Source organism: Salvelinus fontinalis, chromosome 31, assembly GCF_029448725.1.
Source record: "Salvelinus fontinalis isolate EN_2023a chromosome 31, ASM2944872v1, whole genome shotgun sequence".
Classification (NCBI taxonomy): Eukaryota; Metazoa; Chordata; class Actinopteri; order Salmoniformes; family Salmonidae; genus Salvelinus; species Salvelinus fontinalis.
This window is the reverse complement of record NC_074695.1, coordinates 47969128-47985139: the sequence shown is the minus strand read 5'-3', so window position 1 is coordinate 47985139 and position 16012 is coordinate 47969128. Positions and strand designations below refer to the sequence as shown.

The 16012-nt window shown below is 43.6% G+C and overlaps 1 long non-coding RNA gene across 2 annotated transcripts; it reads right to left on the bottom strand.

The window, feature by feature from the left end:
- Positions 1–10470: 10470 nt before the first annotated feature.
- LOC129830435 (uncharacterized) lies at positions 10471–14352 on the bottom strand. 2 transcript variants are annotated; one of them, XR_008755518.1, is made up of 3 exons: positions 13676–14352; positions 13160–13431; positions 10471–13058 (listed from the first exon to the last, which is right to left on the bottom strand). It is a non-coding gene; the product is annotated as an uncharacterized LOC129830435 (long non-coding RNA). The 2 variants fall into 2 exon arrangements; XR_008755519.1 differs by having other exon boundaries at positions 14187–14352.
- Positions 14353–16012: the final 1660 nt, after the last annotated feature.

Sequence of the window (16012 nt, the reverse complement as noted above, 5' to 3'; positions counted from 1 at the left end):
CTTCAGTGGTGACAGGTACAGGTTAGTACAGTGGTGAACCTATAGACCTTCAGTGTGTGACAGGTTAGTACAGTGGTGAACCTATAGGTCTTCAGTGTGTGACAGGTTAGTACAGTGGTGAACCTATAGGTCTTCAGTGTGTGACAGGTTAGTACAGTGGTGAACCTATAGGTCTTCAGTGTGTGACAGGTTAGTACAGTGGTGAACCTATAGGTCTTCAGTGTGTGACAGGTTAGTACAGTGGTGAACCTATAGGTCTTCAGTGTGTGACAGGTTAGTACAGTGGTGAACCTATAGGTCTTCAGTGTGTGACAGGTTAGTACAGTGGTGAACCTATAGGCCTTCAGTGTGTGGCAGGTTAGTACAGTGGTGAACCTATAGGTCTTCAGTGTGTGACAGGTTAGTACAGTGGTGAACCTATAGGTCTTCAGTGTGTGACAGGTTGGTGATTCTGAAAGGACAGCAACCATAATACCACTGCACTCATGTAGAGTGCATTTTTTGTAAAACACAAAGGGCCAGTGGTGTAGTGGAGGCTATCCGTAGGTATAAACCGTATACACTTTTTTTCAGTGGGCATTGCGTATACTCACTTCTTAATCCCTACTGATTCGTATCAAAATAGTGTATACAACTTATGAATTTAGTACAATAGAGAAATCATACACTGAGTAGCCTACACAATCGCAAAGCACGCGGAATACATTCACAAGCGCGCTACACACGGCCTAGTTTCAGAGCAATATCATCTGCAGTCAGCAAGAGTGTGCAGCTCACAGACGAATGACATCGGTAGCAGGTAGTGTAGGAAAGACGTTTCAACTTATGATATCTACCAGTAAATGCTCATTAAGGCAACAATGGGTAGCAAACTAGGTATTGAAAAAGTTTGCATCAGGGGCGTAGACATGGATGGGCCTGGGTGGTACTGGGGAGCCAGGCCCTGACAGCTCCATCCAATCAGATTGATGTGGTTTAAGCATTGTTGTAGACTTAGAACATCAAATGTGTGTATTTAAAAAATAAAAATAATAATTTGATCTTTTGAGTGAAAATCTCAAAAATCTATTCAAAAACTCATTAAAAAAGACAGGATTTTTCACACAGGATGCCTTTCCAGAAAACATTGGATTTTTCAAACAGAATGCCTTTCCTTTGCTGGGCGGGCCATTTGGGAACATTTTTTAGCAAAGAGTATACCTAGCCTCGAACTCAGGTCCTGTGTGTACCTAACTGACCCTCTCTGCCCATTCATCGCCATTTACCCGTTGTTGTCTTAGCTCTGCCGATCAACTCCTGTGATTGCTTTATGCCTCTCTCTAATGTCAATATGCCTTGTCTACTGCTGTTTCGGGTAGTTCTTATTGTTTTATTTCCCTGTAGAGCCCCCAGTCCCGCTCAACATGCCTTAGATAGATCTTCTATCTCATCCCCCACACAAGCGGAGACCTCACCTGGCTTAACAGGTGCCTCCAAAGATGCAACCGCTCTCATCGTCACTCAATCCCTAGGTTTACCTCCACTGTACTCACATCCTACCATACCCTTGTCTGTCCATTATGCCCTGAATCTATTTGAGAACTTCAATAAGCATTTTTCTGCGGCTGGCCATGCTTTCCACCTGGCTACCCCTACCCGCCCAACAGCTCTGCTCCCCCCGCAGCAACTTGCCCAAGCCCCCCCGCTTCCTGGCTACCCCCACCTTCCTGGCTACCCCCACCCTCTCTTTCTAAAATGATCCGCCGCAATTGTTGCAACCCCTATTACTAGCCTGTTCAACCTCTCTTTCGTATCGTCTGATAACCCTAAAGATTGGAAAGCTGCCGCGGTCATCCCCCTTTTCAAAGGGAGAGAGACTCTAGACCCAAACTGTTACAGACCTATATCCATCCTGCCCTGCCTTTCTAAAGTCTTCGAAAGCCAAGTTAACAAACAGATCACCGACCATTTCGAATCCCACCGTACCTTCTCCACTATGCAATCTGGTTTCCGAGCTAGTCATGGGTGCTCCTCAGCCACACTCAAGGTCCTAAACGATATCATAACCGCCATCGATAAGACAGTACTGTTCAGCCGTCTTCATCAACCTGGCCAAGGCTTTCGACTCTGTCAATCACCGCATTCTTATCGGCAGACTCAATAGCCTTGGTTTCTCAAATGACTGCCTTGCCTGGTTCACCAACTACTTCTCAGATAGAGTTCAGTGCCTGTTGTCCGGACCTCTGGCAGTCTCTATGGGGGTGCCACAGGGTTCAATTCTCTGGCTTTTCTCTGTATATATCAATGATGTCGCTCTTGCTGCTCGTGATTCTCTGATCCACCTCTGCGCAGACAACACCATTCTGTATACATCTGGCACTTCTTTGGACACTGTGTTAACAAACCTCCAAACAAGCTTCAATGCCATACAACACTTCTTCCGTGGCCTTCAACTGCTCTTAAATGCTAGTAAAACTAAATGCATGCTCTTCAACTGATCACTGCCCGTACCCACCCGCCCGGCTAGCATCACTACTCTGGACGGTTCTGACTTAGAATATGTGGACAACTACAAATACCTAGGTGTCTGGTTAGACTGTAAACTCTCCTTCCAGACTCACATTCAGCATCTCCAATCCAAAATTAAATTAAGAATCATATTCCTATTTCGCAACATAGCATCCTTCACTCATGCTGCCAAACATACCCTCGTAAAACTGACTATCCTATTGATCCTTGACTTTGGCGATGTCATTTACAAAATAGCCTCCAACACTCTACTCAGCAAATTGGATGTAGTCTATCACAGTGCCACCCGTTTGTCACCAAAGCGCTATATACTACCTACCACTGCGACCTGTATGCTCTCGTTGGCTGGCCCTCGCTACATATTAATTGCCAAACCCACTGGCTCCAGGTCATCTATAAGTCTTTGCTAGGTAAAGCCCCACCTTATCTCAGCTCACTGGTCACCATAGCAACACCCACCTGTAGCACGCGCTCCATCAGGTATATTTCACTGGTCATCCCCAAAGCCAACAACCCCTTTGGCCGCCTTTCCTTCCAGTTCTCTGCTGCCAATGACTTGAACAAATTGCAAAAATCACTGAGGCTGGAGAAATATCTCCCTCACTAACTTTAAGCATCAGCTGTCAGAGCAGCTTACCGATTACTGCACCTGTACACAGACCATCTGAAAATAGCCTACCCAACTTCCTCATCCCCATATTGTTCTTTTTTTTGCTCTTTTGCACCCCAGTATCACTACTTGCACATCATCATCTGCACATCTATCACTCCAGTGTTAATGCTAAATTGTAATTATTTCGCCACTATGGCCTATTTAATCTTACTACATTTGCACACACTGTATATACATTTTTCTATTGTGTTATTGACTGTATGTTTGTTTATCCCATGTGTAACTCTGTGTTGCTGTTTTTGTCGCACTGCTTTGCTTTATCTTGGCCAGGTCACAGTCGTAAAGGAGAACTTTGTTCTCAACTGGCCTACCTGGTTAAATAAAGGTGAAATAAAAGTTTACAAATAAAAATAAAATACCCACTTCTCCAGGCAACACTACACGACTGCATAGGGCCGATAAACCCAGGGTCGTTACAATACTAATATATCAATTCCCAGTTTATGCAACAAAAGCATCTTTATGAGGTTTTAAAAAATAAGTTATATTTGACTCATCGTTCCATGACGTACAATAAGGCATGGTTGGCAGAATAGATGGATGCAGTTCAAAGCATGATTCATATAATTCACAGATACACTTCTTGGGAATCCAAAAATATTGCTATCAGGTTGCAAATCCCAGCTGGCCTGGTACATTTCTTGCTGCCTCCATTCGGAATCCACTGTTTCAGTTTCAATTACTCTATATTCTGGACAAAAACGGATGAATGTAACTAAGGCTGGGAATGTCAATACAATCAAACTAGCAAGGGCAATGATCACAAGTCAATCAAACGTGGCTAATTGGCTAGCGAATATATTTAGGCAAGCTAAAAACACGTAGCCTAACGTTAGCTAGCTAGCTGCTAGGAGGATGTCATAGCATGCCATTGGAGGAGTGGGTGAGTGACTGACTTTTTACACTCAAAATGTTTTTGGGTGGCTATACATAGCTAGAGATGCATGTGTCATTTGGTTAGCTAGCAAGAACTTGAACGACTGTTATCCAGTTGACATATCTCTTGCGATCGCAAATTCACTCTGGCTATCTACTCTGATTTCTCTGAAGTGTGCCAGAGCACAGAACAACTGATGAATTTACAAACACTCAACACCCGCTGAATATGACCGGTGTCAGTAAACGTAGACACGTTTTACGGTTAGTCAAGAACGCTCTAGATAACGTGTAAACAGCCTAACCAGCTCTGCTACGGTGAGTAAAATGGTCAGAGTGAGGTGTTCTCTCATTTGTGTCTGGAACTAGCTAACTAGGAAGTTACCTTGGGTGCTTGGTGGGGTCAATTATGCATTGACAGGCAAGCTGCAGTAGGATGAGGAGGCTACAGTTCCCCATGAGTGCAATTATGATGGCCAACTTGCTGAAAAAGTTTGAAAGGGTTTATCTACTATTCCTTCGTTAGATTTTAGCTCATCTTGCTCTAGCTAGCATTTGTTTTCAATCTAGTTGTTGTGCATAGCTGGTGGGAGGGAGAGCCTACCTTTTCGTGGTTTTGTCAATAGGACTGTAAAGTTCCCAAATGTAAGAGGACTCCCGTGTTGTTTACATATTTGCAGAAGTCCATTCAGGTGTATTTTGTGGCTTTTGGTGAATGCGTTCTAATGATCTAAAGTCGCATTGTTGCAACTGCCTGTAAACACACAGTCCAGTTCAAAGTGAATGTGCCAAATTTATTTTTGTATAAAGGCCTACTGGTGCTCTGATTGGCTATAGTGCACCGGTCTGTGTAGACTCAGGTCCTGGACAAGACAGATTTCTTTATTCGGTTTTATTTATTGCAGTGTCTTAATTGTCCAAACGCACGGCTGCTTTCCCACTCTATTACTATAGAATTTTCACAAATGCCTTAGTATACGTAATTCCCAAACCTTCTAAGAATTTATGAAAAGGTGAAAATGGCCATATCAAAGTGGTTGCTTGTCAGATTTTATTTTTTAAGTGTCATTCTTCCTGGGGGTGTATATGGAAAGATTTTAATAAGATTTATTAATGTGCCTAAATACTTTCAGTTGCACTAAATGCAACAACCGGGAGACCCATGGGGCGGCGCACAATTGGCCCAGCGTCGTGTGGCTTAGGGGAGGGTTTGGCCGGCAGGGATGTCCTTGTCCCATCTCACTCTAGCGACTCCCGTGGGAGGCTGGACGCATGCGCGCTGACACGGTCGCCAGGTGTAAAGTGTTTTCTCCGACACATTGGCTGGCTTTCGGGTTAAGCAGGCATTGTGTCAAGAAGCAAGATTTAGATGCACTATTGCAAAGTGGCTGTTCCACTGGATGTCATAAGGTGAATGCACCAATTTGTAAGTCGCTCTGGATAAGAGCGTCTGCTAAATGACTTAAATGTAAAAATGTAAATGTAAGCAGTGCGGCCTGGTTGAGTTGTTTCAGAGGACGCATGGCTCTCGACCGTCGCCTCTGCCGATTCAGTACGGGTGCGGCAGCGATAAGACGAGACTGTAACTACCAATTGGATACCACAAAATTGGGGAGAAAAAGGGGTGATGATCATTTGCAACGTAACTTCTTGTTGAAAGTTATTCTTGAAAAGGGACAAGATAACAAATTAGCAACAACATCCTCTTTGATAACACCTGCTGCAGCCGCTGCAAACTAGCCAACAACAAAAGCTAGCTAGCTAGACCTTAGGAAAACTACTGCGCAGTGACCTGTTGGTCTTCAAGAAGGCAGAAGTTTCCATTCGTTTTTGTAAAAACGGTCCCACCCATTAGGTCAAAATGTGATTGGTTTATTCCATTGTCACTTCAAAATGTGTCCCTAATACAGTTGAATGGCAGATGCCTTTCTCTAGCTTCTGATGGCCTACCTAGACAATGGCTGACATAGCTAGCTAGATTTATCTCACCAGAGACCAGCAAAGAAAAATCCTGATTGGATCTTTTTTTCTCTTCAGTGTTAACCCTTTCCTTTCCAACAAAAACTGAAAATATTAAATCAGAACATTATTGAAAATAATTATAATTACTATATTATTATAGTCATACTTTTATAAATCATAAACCCTTCTCTGAAGGCCCATTGCCCCCATTGTGTTTCTGTTAGAGCCATTACAAAAAAAATACTATTTTCCCATTTTTTTAAAAAACTATTCTGAATTTCTAAAGATTCCAAATGTTCTTCTGAAATATGAACACAGAAATACTGGACATTTTGAACTCTTATGGTGGTGATTTGACAATATTAAAATCATGGTCTTGAATTGGACACGCATTTTTCTGGTCTTGGTTTTGACTTGGTCTCAGAAACCTTGTCCCCCTCCCGTTCTTGGTTCTTGACTTGGTTTTTAAATTCCAGCTAGGTAACTACTGACACAACATACAAAAATAAATACAATTTAGCTGTAAATGCTTTTGAATATATTGGACATGGTGTCAAACCATGAAGAAATAGGACATTGCAATAACCATAGGAATACCGGTAACTCAATACTTACATAAGACTGTCGCTTATATGACCTTTTGCTCTTTCTCTGCTCGTCCATGTTGAGGTCTAGGTTGGAAGAGCAAGGTTCTAAGAAGAAACTCCCCCACAAATCTTAAGGAAAATTATTATCAGGTGCACACGGTATGGTTAAATTGTTTCATTATCATGAGGGAGTCTTCTATCCATTCATGGCACGGACACTTTCCCTGCTGGAATGAGATGCAGATTTGAAAATTGTTGAGATGCTGTAACCTTGACTACCAAGCATTAGAATGTGTATGTCTAGAATTAGAACTAATGATAATTCTATGGACTAATGACCCTCTAATTTTACGCATGGGCTCAATAAACAATGTTCACAGTATGAAACAAAAATAAAATCAACTTCACAACAGGAACAAAATATTATTCATGTTATTTACACTTGTTTCATCATTTTAAAAAGTTGTTTTGGTATTTGTATGTGATATTCATATATAATTGATAAAATATTGCTTAGACCAGTGGTATCTGTCCTCTCTTGATTGAAGTGATAAAAAAGTAACCCTTAAATGACCATGTAAGTTGACTGAGAACCGAGAATGTAGCCAGGACACCAGGGGTTACCACCCCTACAATAAGTGCCACGGGATCTTTAGTTACCACAAAGAGTCAGGACACCCATTTAACATCCCATCCAAAGACAGTACCCTACACAGGGCAATGTCGCCAATCACTGCCCTGGGATATTATTTTTTTAGACCAGAGGAAACAGGGCCTCCTACTGGCCCTCCAACACCACTACCTGCATCATCTGGTCTCCCATCCAGGGACCAACCAGGACCAACCCTGGTTAGTTTGAGGCAAGCCAGCAGTAGGATGGATGGTGGTATGCAGCTGGCCAGGTTACCTAAGGTTTTAAGGTACACAGCTGTGTATTACTACATTTTATAGGTACCATTCATGAATAACATGTGGCACGTTGGTTGGTGTCACATCAGGTTGGTGTTCAAATAATTGTGTGTGTGAGAGCCACTGTGTGTCCAAATTCCTCTTTAGCTTGCAGGGGTGGGTGGGGGATTTGGCTTTGTGATCATCTGATCACATTTCTTTTAAAACTACCCAACATCTCACCAGCCTGGCTCCCTCTACACTATACTTCCGTTCTTGGTTACTAGAGGAACCTTTGCCTAATCTCTGCACCCCTAACAAACATGAGGTGAAGAACTCTGAAAGTCACTGAAGGAGTGGATATAATAACTTGGAGTCTTTGTGAAATGGTATGGGTGGCAGGTAGCTGAGCGGTTAAGAGCGTTGGGCCAGTAACGAAAGGTTTCGAATCCCTGAGCCAACTAGGTGTAAAATCTGTTGATGTGCAAGCCACTTAACCCTAATTGCTCTGGATAAGAGCATCTGCTAAAATATGGAAGAGAAAAATAACCTTTCAGTAGTTGATATTCAGTAACTGATTTGAGTGCTGTTAGTAAAGTGTTGTAGTCTATTGCTGTTTTCTCAAGTCCAACCCAGAAGCAAGGAATGATGGTATTAAGAACATTGTGGGTGTAGTCACTTGTAAAAACACCAATTTGAGGAAAATTGGAGCTCAATTTAGTCGTTTAAAAAAATATATATATATTGGCTGCGGACTGTTGCCATATTTCCACATAGAATAAGGGTGCTTTCACAGGCACATATACCACAGGAATTTCACCTGTGCTTTCAATCACTCGCTGCATGGTAGATGATTGTGCTTTGGAGTCTTTATGCAGTGTCTGCTGTGGCTGTTTCATAGTGTCCCATTAGCTGTTTATTCTTCAGGAGCTGGATGATGGTAAAGAACTCACTACCAGGGCTGGAGACCTGGAAGGCCAACAGAGAGAACAGATACCCCTACATACTGCCTTGAGAGTATCATAGCACACACCATATTGTAGCACCACCACATGCTGCCCCTGAGTAATAGGAGTGTAATTACCGTGACCATATAACCTGCTGTATCTAAGCACATGAAAACAACCTTCACATCTCTCCCATGTTTGGTAACGCTTCCCATTTTCTGATCACGTTGATTAACAGTCCCTGTGATTTCAGATTACCACTGTCGAGTGAAGCTATATCAACGCTAGTTATGTCCCTGTAAGTACTCTCTATCTGTCTGTCCATATCCATTCATCAAGTCAGCCGTCTGCTCTTCAGGGGGCTGTACAGAGCCAGACATAATCTGTAGCCAGGGTCCTATGCGCAGCACCATGGCTGACTTCTGGAGGATGGTGTGGGAGCAGAATGTTAGGATCATCGTCATGGTGACCGCCCTGAAACAGAAGGACGTGGTGAGTGAGGGATTTGATGGTGACTGGAAACAACACTCAAAATGTATAAAACCTTCATGGGTGATATGTTGATTACATTCACAGCATCAAGTTCGACCAATAGACTTGCGTAGTTCTTCTGGTTTTGCATTGCTCTCAATGCTGCCCATGAAGTTAGGAAGAACCTTCATGAGCATATTCTCGCCACTATTGATTTGGGTGCTGCACAGAGTGTGGGTGTATCTACCCAAATGTGTCCGAAGTGTTACATTTCCTGCTGTGCATGCAGTAGTTTCTCTACGTGTATGAGTTAGACCGTGTTACTCCAGGTGATGAGTACGGAGTGGTAACGGTTACCACAGTGTCTCGTAAACGGGGTCCAGGTTATTTCATCACCACCAGTCAACTTACGACAGGTGAGGCCGAGATTGTCATCTCCTGTTTTAATGTAACACCATTAGTCTCGGCCATTGGTCAACAGATTTAGGCTATTTCCAAGTTGAATTGTCTGTTGTGTGTGGTAGAGTGTTGATAGTGTGTGTGGTTGTGTCGATAGTGAGTGTGTCTGTGTTTCTGAGGGGCTGTCCCGTAGACAGGACAGTAACACACTATTACTACCCTGCCTAGCTGGACCAGGGGGTTAAATGGAAACCACGTGGTTGACACCCTTCCATTGACTCCATTCCAGCCATTATTATGAGCCGTCCTCCCCTCAGCAGCCTCCACTGGTGTGTGTCAGGATTTAAGAGGTATCCTCTGCACTGTTTGAATCTCTCTCAGTGCAGGTGTGGAGCAGTCAGGGACGTTTGTGATTCTGCTGTGGCTGATGCAGCTGTGTGTGTAGCATCCAGCCTGACATTGGAGCAGCCATGGAGGACCTGAGACGACAGAGTCATGATGGTCCAGAACCTGGTCAGTCCACTAGTACTGGGATAGAACAAAAATGTGCACCGCGACAGTGATTCATTAGGATCGTTGTTGTTACATTATCAACAGGTAGATGTGTGTCTCCAGAACTTCAGTTGTTGATGCTGAAAGTAGTTTGTCTCTAGGCCTTGTTTTATTCTGTTTTGATAATGGCTCCTGATTACCTAGCTACAACAACTTGATACCATACCGTATAACATTCAGCTGCCCTATCCCTCTTTGAAGGCTCCTCTTGGTTGGCAAGTTTCTTTGTCAGAGAACATTCAACTCTCTTTTCTAGAATAACCCACACCCCCTGTGCTATATCAAGATTTACGAGTTCAAGAGCTCAGCTTGTTACAATGTTCCCTTCCAGTGAAATGCATGATCATGTCGTCTTCAGTACCTGTGGAATGTTCTTAATGTTTTGATCCCTCGCTGTGTGTCGCCAGGAGCAGTACATATTAGTCCATCAGTGTCTAATTCACTGGCTGACTGGAGGGAGTGTGGGACCGCCAGTAAGGTAAGACCAAAACAAACATAGCTCAAACATGTATTTAAACAGTGTGCTCCAAAAAATATTGGGACAGTGACACATTCTGTTGTTTTGGCTGTGTACTCCAGCACTTTGGATTACAAATGACAATCAGTATGGAGGTTAAAGCCTTTAATATGAGGGTATTTTCATCCATATCAGGTGAACGGTTTAGAAATTAGAGCACTTTTTGTACATATTTGGTTCCATATTCATAGCACATCAAGCTTGTGACTACACATTTGTTGGCTGCATTTGCTGTTTGTTTTGGTTGTTTCAGATTATTTTGTGCCCGATAGACATGTCTCTATTATAACGAATGATTAATAATAGTTAAAGCTCAGAAATCCAAACACATCAATGGGAAATAATGTAGTCTTGTAAATAAGAATATAATGTTTCTAAACACGTATACATTCATGTGGATGCTACCATGCTTACGGATAATCCTGAATGAATCGTTGATGACGCACAAATATCATACCCCAAGACATGCTCACCTTTCATCAGTCATTAGTGCTGTTAGACTCCCTCCTATGGTAGCTGTGTTGTGGTCGATTAAAAAAAAAATATATATATTAAAAAGTGGTTTGTCAACCATGACTGTAAGCCTGGCTTGAAAAAAAAACATTTTCAAACAGAAAGCCAAAATCAGTGTTCCTAAATGACAAATTCATGTGGCACCTCTGTTTTCAAAGTGTTTTCTCCCATTTGCTCCAGTTGAACACAACCCTGGTCAGAGAGGCCAAAGGTCTGCAAGTCATTCACTGCCACTGTGGTGATAGTCGTTAAGGGGGGCACAATGGCCTGAGCATCATTCACTGTGCCTCCAGCCAGCTCAATGAGGTCATCACAGGTCTGTTCAGTCCAGTAATGCAAAGCTGGCTGGAAAAACAGAGAGGAAAGTACATCCTGAGTGTGAACTTTCAGGCGACTCCATATACCTGTTCACGGCTGGGCAATACTCAGGTCAGGAAAACAATCACGAAAGTGAAAGAGGGGAAAAAAAGGAAGAAACTGCAACAGAGGCATAATCATGACAAAGAGAAACAAGTAATAGTGAGCAAGACTGGTTAACACCAGCAAAACAAATATCCAGAAATACAGTGCATTCGGAAAGTATTCAGACCCCTTGACTTTTTCCAGATCTTGTTAGGTTACAGCCTTATTCTAAAATGGATTAAATAATTAAAATCTTCATCTACACACATTACCCCATAATGACAAAGTAAAAAGTGTTTTTATATATATTTTTAAATAAATTAGCAAAAATTTCAAACAGAAATGTTATTTACATAAGTATTCAGACACTTTGCTATGAAACTTGAAATTGAGCTCAGGTGCATCCTGTTTCCATTGGTCATCCTTGAGATGTTTCTACAACTTGGGAGCTCCGAGAGAGGATTGTGTCGAGGCACAGATCTGGGGAAGGGTACCAAAAAATGTCTGCAGCATTGAAGGTCCCCAAAAACACAGTGCCCTCCATCATTCTTAAATGGAAGAAGTTTGGAACCACCAAGACTAACTAGAGCTGGCCGCCCCGCCAAATGGGAGAGAAGGGCCTTGATCAGAAAGGTGACCAAGAACCGGATGGTCACTGACAGAGCTCAAGAGTTCCTCTATGGAGATGGGAGAACCATCCAGAAGGGCAACCATCTCAGCAGCACTCCACCAATCAGGCCTTTCTGGTAGAGTGGCGAGACAGAAGCCACTCCTCACTAAAAGGCACAACGGTCCACTTGGGAATTTGCCAAAAGGCACCTACAGAACTCCCAGACCATGAGAAACAAGATTCTCTAGTCTGATGAAACCAAGATTGAACTCTTTGGCCTGAATGCCAAGTGTCACGTCTGGAAGAAACCTGGCACCATCCCTACGGTGAAGCATGGTGGTGGCAGCATCTGTGGGGATGTTTTTCAGCGGCAGGGACTGGGAGATTAGTCAGGATGAAGGGAAAGATGAATTGAGCAAAGTACAGCGAGATCCTTGATGGAAACCTGCTCCAGAGCACTCAGGACCTCCAACTGCGGCAACGGTTCACCTAACAGAAGAACGACCCTAAGCACACAGCCAGGACAACACAGGAGTGGCTTCGGGACAAGTCTCTGAATGTCCTTGAGTGGCCCAGCCAGAGCCCAGACTTAAACCTGATCTAACATCTCTGGAGAGACCTGAAAATAGCTGTGCAGCGATGCTCCCCATCCAACCTGACAGAGCTTGAGAGAATCTGCAGAGAATGGGAGAAAATCCCCAAATATAGGTGTGCCAAGCTTGTATGGTCATACCCAAGAAGACTCGAGGCTGCAATAAAGTACTGAGTAAAGGGAAAATGTGATTTACTTTTTTGTTTGTTGCAAAAGTCTAAATCTGTATTTGCTTTGTCATAATGTGGTAGTGTGTGTAGATTTAAGGGGAAAAAATAATTGTATCAATTTTAGAATAAGGCTGTAACGTAACAATCTGGAATAAGTCAAGGGGGTCTGATACTTTCTGAACGCACTTTCGTAATTGCCACTCCTTTTTAGGAGAGTGGCAGTGAGACAGAGACAGAATGATGAGGGAGAAAGAAGGGAGAGAAATGAGAGCGAGGAAAAACTCCTGACCTGTATTATGTCTTGGCCTTGCAGCATTGCTGTGGTCATATGGGGCGAGAGCTGCTGCTGTCATGACATCACCTTCTGCTGGGACACCTGTACCTGCTGTTGCTAAAGGTAGAGCACAATGTGCTTATAATATGGATAATGTCACCAACTCCATCTCGTCTTTCACTAACTGTACCTTCTCTTTCCTGCCCTCAGTCTCTTACCGGACAGGCCAGTTCCAGCAGTGATCCAGCCACCTCGTTGCTGTCTGTGTAGATGCAGTTGACCCCCTGCTGGTAAACCATGGTGGTGGTTGTGGTGGCGGTAACACCCCCTGCTGGTTGAACTCCTGCAGTGCCTCTCAGCTCTTGTTGGTCAGGGACTCCAGGAAGTCCTCCATCCGATGCTGGGGGACACTGTGGACCTTCAGCCTCACTAGCTCCTCAAACGAGCCCTCCATACTATTCGCTACTTTGAGGTGATGGGGAAGGGGCGTCTGTGTGGACAGAGACAAACAAGATGCATGTCAATTAGTATTGTATCATAACCCTGCCGTTAATGACTTACTGTCATGAAGGCGTAAGTTACAATGGCTGTACATAAATGGGGTTGTGGTACACAGCTAGTCAGATTTTGTTGGTTCACAACAATTAAAACGCTTCAGTTTTGGATGGAAAATAAAGTTTTAGATCAATAATATTTGCTGAGAAAAAATTTAACTATTGTGGCCGTCCACTCACTGAAGATAGTAGGATCTAGATTCCTGTCCAGCAAGTGTTGCTTTCAGTATGACAGAACAGTGTGCAACGTTGAATTAAACGGAAACGGTACTGTACGACCAGGGGTGTATTCATTAGTCGAACTCTGTTGCAAAACATTTGGTCTGTTGCAAAGGAGGGAACGTTTGGCATCAGAAGCGAAAGGGTTATATTTGATGGCCTGAGCGGTCGGGATTCAGCGGCTGCCTCAAAAGCTCGGAGTTTTTCAAATCATAGGAATTAAAATCACCACCACCGCTCCGAACAACTACTAACAGTTAGGGCATGCGCTCGACTGGAATGTCTTGCTTGTTTCTTTGCTCGAGCAGGTATAATGTGCAACTTTTGAGCAAATAGAAGATGGCATGTCAATGAAAGTACAAAATAGATAATACGGTGGATAGAATAACCTTAGTTCAGTATTCCAGATACTGTAACGTTAACTGCAGCTACCCCTGCCTTGACCTAATTCTCCCAGACCGACCAACTTAACTGTTTGGACACGCCCGTAGAAGCGTTATTCTTGTGCATTGGAGTCACAAATTGTCTCTGTGATCCTTTAGACCTGGATTTCTCACGGTCTCTATTATTACGTTCCCTTTTCTTTTCCACTCAGATTTCACTGGGCGCCATTTTACAATTACACCCCAGTCGGCCAATCAGAAAGCGGCGTGATGCTAACGCGAGATTACCCCCCCCCCCCTTCAGATACTTCGAGAAATTGACGCGTTATTCATTTTAAAGGGGACATGAAGCGCAACAGGCCACACTGACATCCCAAGGGGTTCGTTCTGATGCTACGGCGATTGTGATAGCTGGTTAAATTGGAATACAGAGGTGGAATACAGGGGGAAAAGAGGCAGAGGAGGTCTGAGAGAGGGAGGAAGAAGAAGAGGGTGAGAGCTTGAGTTGGTTAAAAAGGGCGGAGAAAAAGGGAGATGGTTTATTAAAGAAGAATGATAGAAAGTGTAAGCAGAGTTGAAGACAGGAGGAGAATTGGAAGTGAATGAGGGCGAAGTATCGGAGGTGGTAGGTGTGGTGTAGTTCTCGGAGACCGAGGCTTGCACGGTCAGGATAAAGATGAGTCTGTGACAGAAGGAGTGAAGTTTTTGGAAAAAGGGGACCCTTGCCCTTTGGCTGATCCATTTGTGGTTTCAAGGTGGGTGAGAACAGATTTGGGTCCTGTGGAGTCGGTGAGGGTAACCAGAAGTGGTCTTGTGGTAATTGTTTGTTTCTGCAGGTCAGAGGGAGCAGGCGCTCCATGTTAAACGAATGGGGTCAAGAGATGTGAATTGTTTTGCCCTCAAGAACAGGGCGCCATTGAAAGGAGTGATTACTGGGGTAGCGGTAAATGTGAAAGCTGACCAACTGAAGGGGAAGATTCCCGGTATTTTTGATGCATGTGGCAGCAGTGTGTAGGAGGGAGGTTCCTAGATGTAAGGAGTGTGCAGAAGGGCATGAGACAAAGGAATGTGTAGCATTGGGGAAAGGAGTGATATGTATTAATTATAGGGGTGCCCATGGGGCTGGGGATCAGAAATGTCCCGTGCGAGAGAGGCAGGTTGAGGTTTCCAGGGTTAGAGTAGTGCAGAAGTTGTCATATGCTGAGGCAGTGAAGAAAGTAGAGGAAGATGGGTCAAGGGGGAGGGATCCTGAGAGGGGTGTTGTGAGTAGTAGATCTGTACCAGTACAGAGGGATAAACCAACAAGTGATATAGGTTTCAGTAAGTTTGGATTTTTGCCATTTATAGCAACTGTACTGCAGGGATTGAAAATGGAGGTTGTGGTCGCAGAAAGGGGGATACCTAGTCAATTTCACAACTGAATGCATTCAACTGAAATGTGTCTTCCGCATTTAACCCAACCCCTCTGAATCGACATCCACGGTGCCCGGGGAACAGTCGGTTAACTGCCTTGCTCAGGGCCAAAATGACACATTTGTACCATGTCAGCTCAGGGATTCGATCCAGCAGCCTTTCAGTTAATGGCCCAATGCTTTACCACTGGGCTACCTGCCGCCCCCAGAAGATATACAGAGTGTAGTGTTAGATGGTAGGGTATTTATTTTTTCAAGCAAAGTAGAAGGGAGTTATACTCCATTCTAGTAGGTAGCGGTAATGCAACATTTACTGGATGCCAACCTCCATTAACCTCATTGAAGAAAAACAGGCCACACTGTTGTCACCACTTCCATGACAAAAAAAATAACTATTCCAGAGGAAGTGTAATTCAAGATTAAAAGGAATCTGATTTCTTGATAGTGTGAATGAAATGTCTTTTAATGCTCATGAGGCTTCATTGGCAGGTTGTGATATAAGA